We start from the raw sequence: 13,937 nt of genomic DNA on the forward strand, positions 1-13,937 counted from the left end.
TCGAGCCATGATGATAACTGGTCTGGGATTGAGTTACTCAGAATCAGGATTCAGGGGGAGGATGGAAGAACTCAGGGCAGGAGCTGCGGGACTACCTCATCAACAGCTATAAGCAAGACATTATCAACTTCAGTTCAAAGATAAACCAAGAGTCTGAGACCTAGTGCTCAGCTATGTGGAATAAGGAGAGGTGTGTTTGGTAAATGCTGCTGCTGTGTGTGTGTGTGTGTGTGTGTGCGTGTGTGTGTGTGTGTGTGTTGGACTTATGGCAAAATTGAAACTCTGAGTCCCCCTCTTGTTTTTTTTTGCTTTGCCTCTGAGTCTTCTTGATACACTCCTTATGAAGCTTACCTTCCTTCTGTCCTTCTCCTTGACTCTAAAATAAAGTTTCTCTTTTACAGTCCGCATACCATCTTCTAGTCTCCTGCACGAATGAAAGGTGAAAGCTGAGCTCAACAACACACCTGCATACCTACCGGACCAGTCCAGGTAGTCACCAAAGAGTGGACACTCCAGGGGAGAATGCAGATGCATCACCTAATTTTGCAATAAGGTATCATTTTTTTAAAGAATCATATTTGGAGAACTGGGTGGGTGGGTTTACTCCTCCACCTAGAAGACAGAACCTTTAGATATCTGATAACTTGGGTCTCGGGGGCAGAAGGACTGTTTGCGATACATTTATCCGTATTCTGGTATACTCATTCCTTTGTTTCCTTCCACAACAAATTGATGGTAAATGATGAGCTGCTGCTCATTGCCCAGATGAATGCTGTTCTTGTGTAGTGTTTGTCTTTGTCAAACCTTTCCCAAAATCCCGCTTCCCATCCATCCATCAAACCCCTAATCCTCTTCCCCAGGCTGTGTGATTTATTGAGGTGTGGCTTAATTTACAACATCAATGGATCACGCACTTGGTGAGGTGGATGTGGTGGAAGCAACACCAACATAATACAACAGGGCCGGCTTTAGGGCGGTGCGACCGGTGCCACCGCACCAGGTGCTGGCTTCCTGGGGGTGCTGTGTTTGAAAGTTTATTATGCTTTTGAAGCACCTGCTTCAGCGTTCTTTCCCCCCGGCAATTACCAGGCCTCCCATAAATGTCAAGATAACTCGTGTGATTAATTATCTTCCTGGAGAGAGATCAGCATTTTGTATAGTTGAGGTTTTGACTTTTAGGTGAAGTTAGTGCAGAGGGTTAATATACCTGCTGCAAAGAACGTGTACCAAGTAGATTACAGAGTGCGTATGATGTACACACATCAGCAGGTTACTGCTTTTAAAAGAGACATACTTTTGTTACTTGCAATTTATAACTTAAAGTCCTAATATAGGATAGTGAGCTATTAACTTTCACCCTAGAACTGCATACACACTGCAAAGTATACATTATTAGAGCATTGATTAATGTTGCAAATAGGGTTAATTTGGCTAGAAATCGGTTCTTATTTTTAAAGAAAACTCCCAACTATGCTGTTTCTTTTTCGACACTGAGTTTGTGCTTCTCCACACCAAGCACTCTTAAACTATACTGCCTACTAGTATGGATGGACATGTGACTCCTACACTTTTAGTCCTTTGGCTTATGTAACATTTCCTATACAATGATTTACACACGTATGATTGATTGTCTCTGTGTAATGTGTGTGTGATGCAAAGTGCTCGGACACCCTACACTGGTATGAGTGGTGCTGTATAACTAATTCAATGCATCTGAGAGGGTGTGGTTATGGAGACTTGGTCACTGTTAAAGGGTGCTAGTGAGAGAATCCGTGGTGGAGGTGGTCATTGGGGGGGCGCCAACAAACATTGTCGCACAGGGCACCACCAGCACTAAAGCCGGCCGTGTTCTACAAGATCCCGTAAGTTCTAAGCACAAGCCCACACTGGCCCCATTTACTCACCTGTGCATGAAAAGTTATCAATATTTTAGATATAGATTGAAGAACATCAGTCATCAGCATCATCATTCAGACCTTGTATTTCATAACCGTAAAAGCCTAACTAAAGCTTGTCCACCCCAGACTTTGAGTCCATTTTTTATAACTCAAGGATTTCGCAAATAATACTAGTGGCGCACCATTAGCCAAAACTTACTAGTAATGCTATTTTTTGTATTTTAGCACTATCAGGCATTCGCATTGTGTCAGCATGTAGTACTCAGGTGTCAATTCGTTGTAAAGCTTTGATAAAATATATACCCACTACCTCAGCCTTTTTATTTATAATTTAAGTGCCTACGATGGATGATCAATCATTCTGATTAATCCTACAGTTGGAGCTCACCTGGGTGGAACTGGGAGTGGGCCCTCGCTTGTGAAGTTCTGATGCCTTTCCTGGTATTGCTTCATCTATATTCAGGTAAGACAACTAATATGGTGTAAACTGAACTAGTTAACTTGGGACGTAAGTAACTAACTGCTACTATTGTTTATCTAGGTTATAAAAGACAATATAAGTTGTCATGGCAGCATTCCCCATAATTGTCAAGATATTTAGATAGGTTTAGCTCTATAAGTAAGTGCTATACTCTCTCTTACAAGCACATAAATAGGCTGCATAAAACCTAAAGGCAGCAGTGCAACGTAAAAGTAAAACAAACTACTCCAGGCATAAATTTAGATGAAATAAAATAGTTTCCCTCTTCTTATTTTCACAAAGAAAGCCCACCCTCTCCACCCACACAACATGCCACACCCCTCTCCCCAAACAAAAGTGACTCTAGCCCCAAAGTCCCAAAAGTCAAAATGTCCACAGAAAGTCCCTCCCAACCCCACCATCTCTACCCAGGCCCAACAAACAAGGCCCTCCCACCAAAACGAACCTTTTTTAAAAAGTGCTAGAAGAGGACATTGTGGAAGTCGGCCTGGAGCTAATCCTGGCTCTGCCCCAATGTGGTGAGCCCACACTCAATGGAGTCCATCCACTGCAGGATGAGGCGCAGAAATTGCCTGGTGGTGTTGTCAGTGTGGGGGGGTAACAGAAGTTGATGAAAGCTGGCAGCGGTGCTGCCGATCTGATGGCCGGGAGGCTGGAGAATGAGGGAGACTGGCTGCACTGGGGCTGGGCCGGCTGAGAGGCTTTTATTTCCTCCTCCTCCTCTTCCAGGACCACCAGTTACCAGTACTCTTGCTGGATACGCTCCAGCTTCTGCTGCCACAAACGGGCCGTTGACTCTTGCCTGTTGGGTGGTCAGGTTGGACCAGCAGGAGCAGCTATATTGAGAAAACCCAAATGTCAAATGGTTATTAATTTAATTTTCTCTGCAAACAATTGTTTTAAATTACTGGGTGGCACAGTAGCAGTACATTGTTGGTCCCCTAGGTCCATTGCAATTTGATGTCATTTTGATTAGGAGAGTCCCAAGGTAAATGTTATGTTTTACCCACACATGACTTGCATGAAAAGCACTGACTGTGTGGCAGAAAAGTAAAAGGCAGAATAATACAGGATTTTTTTTAAAAAGTGATTTGATTATATGTTTCTTCGAACAGCTTTTCAAGTAAATATAAAAAGACAATTTTAGTTGAAAAATACATTACCTCTCATTTATGAGAACAGCATTATGCACTATAGAGTACAAGTTGTGTGTTGTGCTAACATAATGAAGCCATGCTCATCGCTAGCCAGCGTGTATGGTAGTTTGCTACTCTCTGCAGCTGTAGTTGTCAATTATCTATTTTTAATTTTAATGGCCCTGCTCGTCTCCAAATGCATTTCTCTTTCTACCCTGATTCCAAAGAAGCAGATGAATAATAAATGTAAGTAGACATTGGGGAAAATAAATCTGAGGGGCTGCACTACAGGGAAAGGACCTGGCTTGTATTTGGCGCATTCATCACTGTGTATCCCATACACCAAACTTATCATTAAATCGTGCACTTAATCCCACTTTACTCTGTGGCCACACCCACCCCCACATATTTCCACCAAAATAATTTGCTGGGCAGTAAGCAAGGAAAGAAAACTTGATTTACTCTACTGCATGGGGTAGGGTAGACGGATTTGACAGGTTGGGTAGAGCGTTTTTGATATAGAATGGAGGGGAAACTACATTGATCATCGATTTATCATCTTTGGCTTATTCACTCACTGTGCAGGTCAAAAGGTATAAATCTGAACAGGTATAAAATAAATCTGTTATGGGAAACCATGGAATATATTCTGGAATCACTTCACTTCACATGGTTATAAAATTAAATGTGGCACATGCCAAGAATGGATTTTCTAATTTGGTAGGCTGGGATGGAAGAACTTAGGATAAAAAAGAAGGAGTAAATACTAGGAGGTGGATGAGTGGATGAAGTGAAACATCACACCGTGTGTGTTCAGTTTGCAATGCTTTCAAAACTTAAATAATGCATTAACTGAAGTGAGCAGGCGCACATTGCACAGCCAACACTGCAGTCACAATTTTACCCATACTACACTTTGGTCGTAGGTGGCAAACAAATGCCATGGGGGTGAGGTACATCTGGCTCACTTAACAAATACAGCGAGTCAAGTGAGAAGAACAAAAAATAAAAAAGACCTCCCACTTTAAACCATAGCTTTGATAACCCTACATAAACAAAGGATGCAAAGTAGGTGAGCAGTATGCTCCTCTTGAGAAGAGCTTCCTTGCTAATTCATCCAAACAATCCATATATTCAATCATCCTTTCATTCTAATTCACCCATAGCCACAATGATTAAGCTTAACTTTCTCTCATTCAGACGTTCACCAAAGTTTCCAATCCATTATCCATCCATTCAATATCCGCCTTTCTTCAAACCATCCTTTCACCCATCCATCTCTTTAGTGAATTTTATGTATTATACTAGCTTACTTGGGCCTTCAATCTGAATCTTCACAATTGACAGCACCAACATTCCAATACTCCAAGATTCTAACCTCAGAAGTCCACAACAACCATAAAATTAAACATTAGGAAACTAATAATAATAATAAACAATTGAACTTACTGGGTTCAGCAGAGCCCTCGGCAGTGGCGCCGGCTGACCAGCTTCTCACCGACCCTCGACAAAGTCCCTCTTCTTGCCCTTGGGTGCTGATGTAAGAAATTAAGATTAAAAAAAATAGTTTAGTGATTCAATTAATAATCTCCACAAAATTGTTTAAAACAAGTAAATGCAGTCACATTATACTTCTCTAAAACATATCACCTATAGTACTAATATTTTTTACTCAAGTCTATCAACTAACGTTGAGTTGCCCATACTAACTAATCCTGAAATCTCTAATCCAAATTTTCTTAACAAATCTAAATTTGGAACTAACACATTACAGCGAATAATCTTTGATTCTGTTGCCATTTCTCAATCCCCTTGATGGATGAACTCAGTCTCCCTTTTTTTCAATGTGTAGATGCATACTACACTTTGCTGTGAAATAAATAACTTGTAACTGTACAAGCTACATAAACAAAGTCCCAGAGGGAACGCGCTACTCACTGATTCACTATAGTGACAGGAGAACAGTCTGCAAAGGCCTCTTAATTAATTAGCCGAAGCAGGTGACAATGAAAAGTACGATTAGGTAGCACTGAGCATCTGCCTAGCAGACACTTGAAACTGGATCACATAATAATATACCAGTGTAAACTAAGCGTAACATACCTCTACACAGCAAATAAGGAATACTCACCGAGCCCCACAATCTCGACACCTAGCAGGTCGAGCAGTTCCTGTTCCCTGCCGAGGATGTCCATGCAGCAGTGCATCAGCTGCTGGATGATGCGCCTAACCTGGCTGGTGCACTGCACGCACTGGCTTACCCTCCCCCAGCGCAGTCGACGCTCCAGCAGGGAGTATCCGCTACCGGGCCTGCCGCGTGCTGTCAGCATGGAGGGTAGGTGGCTCTGCACAAAAAAGCAGTGCGCCACTTTTTCTCACCAAAGATCACCCGGGGCAGCACACCAGGTAAGCGGCACCACCGCAACGTTCCCTGCCTGCCTCTGCCATGGCATTGGGGGGCTCAGAAAAAAAAAGGAAAGAAAAGAAGAAATATAAGAAAGTAGGGGTAATTAAACCAAAAGTCACTAAAACATTTTTTTCTCAAAACATAAAATATACAAACACAAAGACAATTAATAATATAAGAAATAAAAATGAGGGGTAGATTAGTTTTAAAGGGGGAGGATTACACAGATAAAAGAGAGATAACATTTCAGACCCAGCACCATACAGAGAGCAGAAAAACAAGATTGCCGCGCCCATGTGGACCATGTGGTGCGATTCGTGCAAGATTGAGAACACACTTGAGAGCCGCATGGTGGGTGCGCTGGCGAACTCCGCCTACTAGTGGAGGTTTTGTGTGAATTTGCGGAGTTGTGCCAAGGCCTACACATACACCAATGCATAGATTAACACATCTAGACACACACTGATGCATACATTAATACACCAGGTCACATACTTACCCATACACCAACACACTCAGGCATACACTACTCAATACATTGGCACACCCAGGTAGACATTGATACATATGTTAACACACCCGTCTACATTCTGATGGATAAAGTAGCACACCCATGCAGACACTGATATACACACATGCACACCGAAGCAGACAGTCATTGATCATCTAACATATGCAGATACATATTCATGCATACACGAACACACCAAATAACACACTAATGGATATACTAACAGAGACAGTATCACATCCAGACACTCATTCATGCATACAGTGAGACACCCTTAGACACTCTGATGCATATGCTTAGGCATATGCATGAGTGGCTCCAGCCACTGCGCTACTAATCTCAGGGGGCTTTAATACGCACTTGCTCGCCAAAAAACATGCTAACAAACCAAGCAGAGCGCTGACACAGATGTGCCTTTCTCAACTCAATAAATTCATTCTTATGGTGCTACAGGAAGACGCTCAGAATTCTAACAAGATCGTACTTACATTTAAAAAATCAGCTCACCCATCCATTATTGACTATTCCATCATTTCAATGGAATTGACATCCTTCTTTGACAGTAATCAAGTGATTCCTAGGTTGGAAAGTGACCATAATCCGCACACATTCTCCCTTGCCTTATTTGTCACCCACCTGCAAGAAGCAAGATCTTTGGAAACCGGGTCATCGGCTTTCAGCCTGAAAAGGATACAGTGGACCTTGAACAAACAGAAGGAAATATGGAAATTTTTAAAACCTGCAATTGCTAAGGCGCTAAATGAAAAAGGTTAAGGGAAGTCTATGGTTGATATTTGGTCGGGTCTGTGTGTTTCACTTCTTGATCACTTCCCTTCTTCAACTACATCAAAAGGGTCCACTATGGGGCCCTAAAAATCAGGAAGGTATACAAATAAGATACTTTACCAAAAAAGAGAACTTAATAAAGCAACTAGGGCTATATTTAGAAAAACGATTGGAGCCCCAAAAACATCGGAACTCTGCAAATTAAATCGGCTTAGAAGATCTTATAAAAATGAAATATGGAAAGCCAAACATACATACTATGAAGGAATATGGACTAAGTTGCATTTTTCCTGTAAAACTAAAAATTTGAAAGCATTTTAGGGCATAATAAACAATCTCGAAAATGGAAGCAGAAGAGCAAATAGCGCTAATAGAGTCGAATCCTGTTGGGCATCTTTTATTTCCAACCTTTATAGTACATCTTCAGATATATCATTTAAGAATAATGCTGCTCATCAAAAATCAAGCTCTCAGAGCCAAGTAGTCGGTGGAACTTCGAGGAATGATCTGGATCATACTCAAGCTGTTTTACAAGACAATGAGAAATGGCAAGCAGCCCAAGTCAAAACGGCAATTATCAGGATCAGATCGAATGGTCGGCCAGGCTCCTACGGAATCCAGAATGCAATCTTTAAAGCTAAGCTTGATCTTTGGTCAGAGATTTTATCAAATCTATTTAATGATGTTATTAAAACTAAAAAGGTCCCCGAGTCATGGCAGAGAAGCATAATAGAGCCGATTTATAAAAGTGGCCCACAAGACAATCCAGCAAATTATAGGCTAATCACCCTATTAGATGTGGAGGCAAACATTTTATCTAACTGCTTGCCGAATAATCTAGAAGAATGGGCCTCTAAAGAAGACCTAACCCAATATTCCAAACTGGATTTCGAAGGGGCGAGTCAACGATCACGAACCTGACCTTATTGGCTTTATTGGCCGAAAGAGCTAAGCATAGAATACAAAAACTATTCTCATGCTTCGTTGACATTAAAGCCGCTTTCTACCCTGTCCCCTGTAATTTACAATGGGCTAAGTTTTCCACTTGGGGTATTCCAAATCAATTACTTGACATGATTAATCTGCTAAACACTAATACGTGGGTCCAAGTTAAAGTTGGAGACGGTAGATGTACAACCCACCAATTTGAAACTAATAGTGGCCTTAAGCAGAGTTGTGTTTTGGCACCATGTCCTTTTAATCTTTTTATGGCCGACTTACCATTACATCCTAAAGATGTTGATGCCCACTCCCCTACCCTCTTAGGACAAGAAATTAAATATTTACAATATGCAGCTGATACCATACTGTTAAGCTACACTGCTATAGGTTTAAGAAGATTAGCCAACTCATTTAGTAATTATATGTCTGCTATTGGATCACTAACGAATACAAAGAAGACAAAAATAATGACGATCAGCAGCACTAAATCTGATAAGAGAGTTTGGAATATCAATGGGCTACATATTGAAACTGTGAAATTCTACAAATATTTGGGTATTACATTTGATGATAAAATGTCTTTTAAACAGCATTTTATTAATCTAAAAGCTAAAGCTACAGCTTTGTCCTTTGCTTTTGGAAAGTTGAGAGATACGTTGGCATGTCAAACACATGAGGATTTACTTAAGGTTACAAAAGCAAAATTGATTCCCGCTTTGGCTTATGGTTCAATGATTTTTCGAGGTAAAGATGCGAAAATCCTTGATAATCTACAAATAAAAGTTTTTAAATCTGTCTGTAGGGTTCCAATGTATATTGGGCATGCCAACATCAGGTTAGAATTAGATCTGAAAAGACAATCCCTGATAAGACAATCCGTCTATTTAAAATCATTACATTATTTTTCTTGTTCAGACCAGGGCACCCCGCCGAACCAATTTTTGCAGGAGATAACGAGGTATGAGCGTGCCAAGGGCTGGAGAGTATATTTAATGGAGAGCCTCAATAACTTGAAGCCTCCGCCCCTTGAGGATGCAGCAAGGAGCAAAGTGGTGTTTAAACAGATAATTAATCGATCAGCCAACTCCCTATCGATTCTCCTTGACAAGGAGGAGCTCACCAAAAAGAGCCACCCCTGGACAGTTATCAGCTCATTTACTAAATTAGAACCACAAACGTATCTCACAACCCACTTAAAACCATTTTTAAGGGATAGATTTATCATGTTACGTTTTAGGAGATACCCCACAAAGGATGGAATACCTTCATGGGAACAACCTTGGCCCACAAACAACTGCAGGTTATGTGATTCTCATAGAGAATCTTTCACGCATATTGTAACCACTTGCCCTCGGTTCTTAAAAGAAAGGCAAGCTCTATTAAAATCCACCTTTAATGAATTAGGGGTGAGAACATGTCGACAGGCTATAATAACTTGTCTCTCTGGGAATAAGCCTAGCCTGACCCTACGATTCGTAAAGTTTGTCCTCATTGCAGAAAAAAAACTACTCTCCGCGCACGACACCTAATTTCTGTTGCATGCCTAAAATATTGACGACTGGTTTTACAGGCTAAAGTTTTTAGTTTAAAAATAATATATATATATATATTAATCCCATAAAATTGTTCTAGAAGCCATATGAATGACCCTTAAACCATAGTTTAAAATAGATTTTCCTGCCTGTAGTATCTGGACAGAAACCCAATACCAAATCAAATTTTCGTTGGTGAGGGCCGGTTCTGAAAAGGACAAGTTATCCTTTGTAATCTATTACTTAGATTGCTGTTTGATGTCAGACGCTGCACGACCGCCCTTTAACTTTTGCTGCTAAATGTAAGCCTAGTCCAAGTGCTTCTCAATTACTGCTGCTAGTTGCAAGATTTTGCACAGGTACATTGTATCTATTGCACTTTAATCCTGGTACTTTGATATATGTTTACTTTCAATTAGAAGGTCGGGAGGTAGTTTCTTTGAGAAAGCTTTAACCATTTCTTCGGAGTAAGGATTTTTGTGAGTGGCGCAAAATATGAAACCATTTTAAAATGTTCTCTGATATTATTGGCAACAAAATCCATTTTATGAGTTTTTGTTTTTAAAGATGCGATAGCAGATCGATTGAATTTGCGTTCTTTCATTATTGATCTTAAATGTAAACCACTGCACAAGTGCACTTTATAGTGTACCTTAATATTATTTATCAATACCAAATAGTATAAGTGTTTTGTTGAACAATGATGCGATTCCAGTCAGTTCTAATTGATGTAACCCAAGTTCCTGTCACAACCTAAAGTGTTTTCAATCTGGTTTGTAATGATTTTTAGTAATCAACAAATAAAGCATTTTCCTCTGCTTCTGCATACATATGGACACACTGATGCATAGAGTGGTATACCCAGGTACAGTACAGACTGATGCATATGCTGACAGAGGTAGAGACAGACAAGTATAAACATGGAAATTAAAAGACTAAGGGTGACTATAATATGGTATGTTATGTTATGTTAACGAAGTTTATACTGCGCACAGATACTCCTAGGAGTGTCCCGGCGCGAGCCTTTGAGAGGCTGGTAATAGAGGCGATTAGAACAGGAAAGTTTTAAGCTGTTTTTGAAATGGCCCCAGATCATGGATGCTACGCAGAGAAAAGGGCAGGGAATTCCAAGTTGTGGCTGCCCTAACGGCAAGAGACCTACCCCCCATTCTTTGTAGGTTTGTAGGTGCGCACGGGGTATCTGTGCCGGATTCTGGGATGCCGACCTCAGGTGTCTGGCAGGCGTGTAAAATGCAAAGAGCTTCCTATGATATTCCGGCCCCCCGGCGTGCAGGTCACGGTGCGCGATAACCGGGGCCTTAAAATTTACACGTTTCATGACAGGCAGCCAGTGCAGCATACGCAGATGTTTTTTGATACTGTTTCTAATAGGAATGTTGAACAGAAGCCTAGCCGCTGCATTCTGGACCACCTGCAGTTTTTTGATAGTGTAGTCTGGGAGGCCAATGTACAAAGCATTGGCGTAGTCGACGCAAGATAAAATCAGTGCTTGGGTCATTGTTTCCTTCGCTGTTCTAGGAAGCAGTGGAAGGAATTTCTTAAGGGACTTTAATATCCCAAAACAGCCCCCAGCCAGTCTTTTAATTTGGGTCGAGAAGGACAGCTGCTCATCGGAACAAACACCCAGATTTTTTACTGGTAGGCCCAAGGAGGATGGCAGAGGATAGTCGGACAATAGTCCTTGCGCCAGCAGCGTTCCAGCTTTTGCAGTGCTGCTTAAGTTTTTTTAAATCCACTGAGAACCAGGGTTTAGAGGGGGATTCCCTGCATCACCTGCGACATGAGGGTGGTGACAGGCTATCCACTGCCTGCATGATCCAGTCGGTGAAACTGGCCAGTGCCCCTATTAGGTCGGCAGGGAGGGTAGGTCTTGATTCTGCCAGAACGAGGCCAAAGGCCACCGGATCAATTTTAGCGGTGGCAGGGCTAGGTCTGGACTGGTGCTCAAGGGCACTGCCTTCCACAGCCCAGGTAAAGCAGGATAAGAAGTGGTCCGACCAAGGGACCGGGAGCGGATCCTCAATAGTGATGGGAAAATTGGAACAGATGGGATCGAGTGTATAGCCGCCACTATGGGTAGGCAGGCTGACCCACTGGGTTAGCTGCGCCAAGTTCTGAGAATCAAAAAATTCATGGGTATTCCCTGACTCCGTCTGTTTCAGGTGGATATTAAGATCCCCAAGAAAGAGATTTTGTGAAAAGCATAAGGCATGGGGGACAATAACATCTTCCATTCCACTAAGAAAGAACCCTGCAGATACAGGGGGCCTATAAACTAAAGTCCCCCCCAACGTGGATTGTGGCGAAAAAGCAATGGTAAAGTCCAAGAATTCACTCTCCCCCAGTATTATGGTCTCCCCGCGCTTGAACTCCCAATTATCCCTATACACAATGGCAACACTGCCCCCTCTGCCATTTTGGCGGTCAGTGCGGGAGATCTTAAAACCTTCAGGGATGGCCATCTGCACTACCAGATTGGAGGATTCATTCAACCAAGTCTCGGTAATAAACAAGAGATCAATATGATTATCCAGGAGGAGGTCGAATATGTCCTGGTAGTGTTTCACCAGCGAGCGGGTGTTTATCAGCGCAGCTCTATCGATGGGCCTCTGATCAACAGCAAGGGGTGCACCAATCGATTGTCCTCCTCCCCGGCCTAAGCCAAGGTGGAACTTGCACCGCTGACAAACTTTTGGCTGTTGAAGGGACACATCCCACCTAGTAGCTGGTTGACACAGGCATGGCCGAAGCAGCAACAGCTAATTGCGGCTATAGCTTAGAGGGGCCTCATGCTGGGAAGTGGGACGGGCAGCATACCTGGCGCTGGCCGCCTCCGGGATGCTGATGGGCACAGACGGGCTTGCCTTCGGCTCGCCTTTGGTGCACCAGCGGTGCGTCCACGCAGCGTGCATATTTATGCGCCTGCAGCCCAGACAACTAGAGCGTGCACTCCCAAAATGGCACCTCTAGGTGTCCGGTAGCCCCTGGGATACTGACACACACTCGCAGTATCGGGGCGAAAATGGCAGGGAATTGAGGTGAGGGGAACAGTATAACACACAGAAGTACACATTCAATGTAAAATTTGTTTAGAAAGAACTTTTAAAAATCAGCGATAAAACAAAGTGCAAATAGCAACAGCAGTGTGGTAACATAGCAAACCTCTAAGGCTGCTCCGCCCGCGCAGTGCGCATATTTATGCACCTGCAGAACAACTAGAGCATGCACTCCCAAAATGGCGCCTCTAGGTGTCCGGTAGCACTAAGGATACTGACGCACACTCGCAGTATTGGGTCGAAAATGGCAGGGAATTGAGGTGAGGGGAACAGTATAACACACAGAAGTACACAATCAATGGAAAATTTGTTTAAAAAGAATTTTAAAAAATCAGCGAGAAAACAAAGTGCAAATAGCAAAAGCGGTGTGGTAACGGAGCAAACCTCTAAGGCTAATATAGTAACATAACTGTTTCTGTTGGTAGTTAAATGTTTAAAATATGTAATTTAATAGTATGTAATGAAAAGCTAAATGTACTAATTTGTTTCTTTTCTTTCCAGACATCCATTCATACCTAAAAGCAGAGAATTACAATGCCCAAAAAAAACTGAAACGAGAAAGAAACAGAAGCAAGGATATTATCTTCTTATAACAGAGAAACAAAAGGAAAAGAAGGTGGACAATATGGTTAAAGAAAAAAGAGCTACTGGTAACAAAACTAAAATGTTTCTTAAAATAGTATGTGGAAAACTGGGAAGTGAGAAAAAGCAAGTAAATAAAAAGCAACATTTCAATTTAGCTAAGAAAATACAAAAATAAAGTGACATTAAGAGGTATAAATCGTACAAGAAAGTAAATAGTTTAACAAGAAGACAGAGGAGTTTAAGGAAAAAAAGAGTCAGAATGTTTCGCAGTAGGGTGATTCAGAATCTCATACAACCTATCAAGGAGTATGAAATTAGAAGAGAATCAGTCAAACAAAATGAATGTGTTGAGGCTGCAGTCCTTATCCATTTGACCTGAAGAGGAAGCTATTTATTTTGATTCTGAGCAGAATGATAACACTGGATAAAACAGTGTTGTCTATGTGGAGAAAAAGCCAAATGAAAAGACTTCTGAATAGAAGTAATTTTTGCAAAACCTTCAGTGGTGAATGGAAGCATACTTCCAGTATTGACCCTTTCTTTAATGAAGAAAGTTACTTTGAAGAGAACACATTAGTGCAT

Source organism: Triturus cristatus, chromosome 2_2 (genome assembly GCF_964204655.1).
Source record: "Triturus cristatus chromosome 2_2, aTriCri1.1, whole genome shotgun sequence".
Lineage (NCBI taxonomy): Eukaryota > Metazoa > Chordata > Amphibia > Caudata > Salamandridae > Triturus > Triturus cristatus.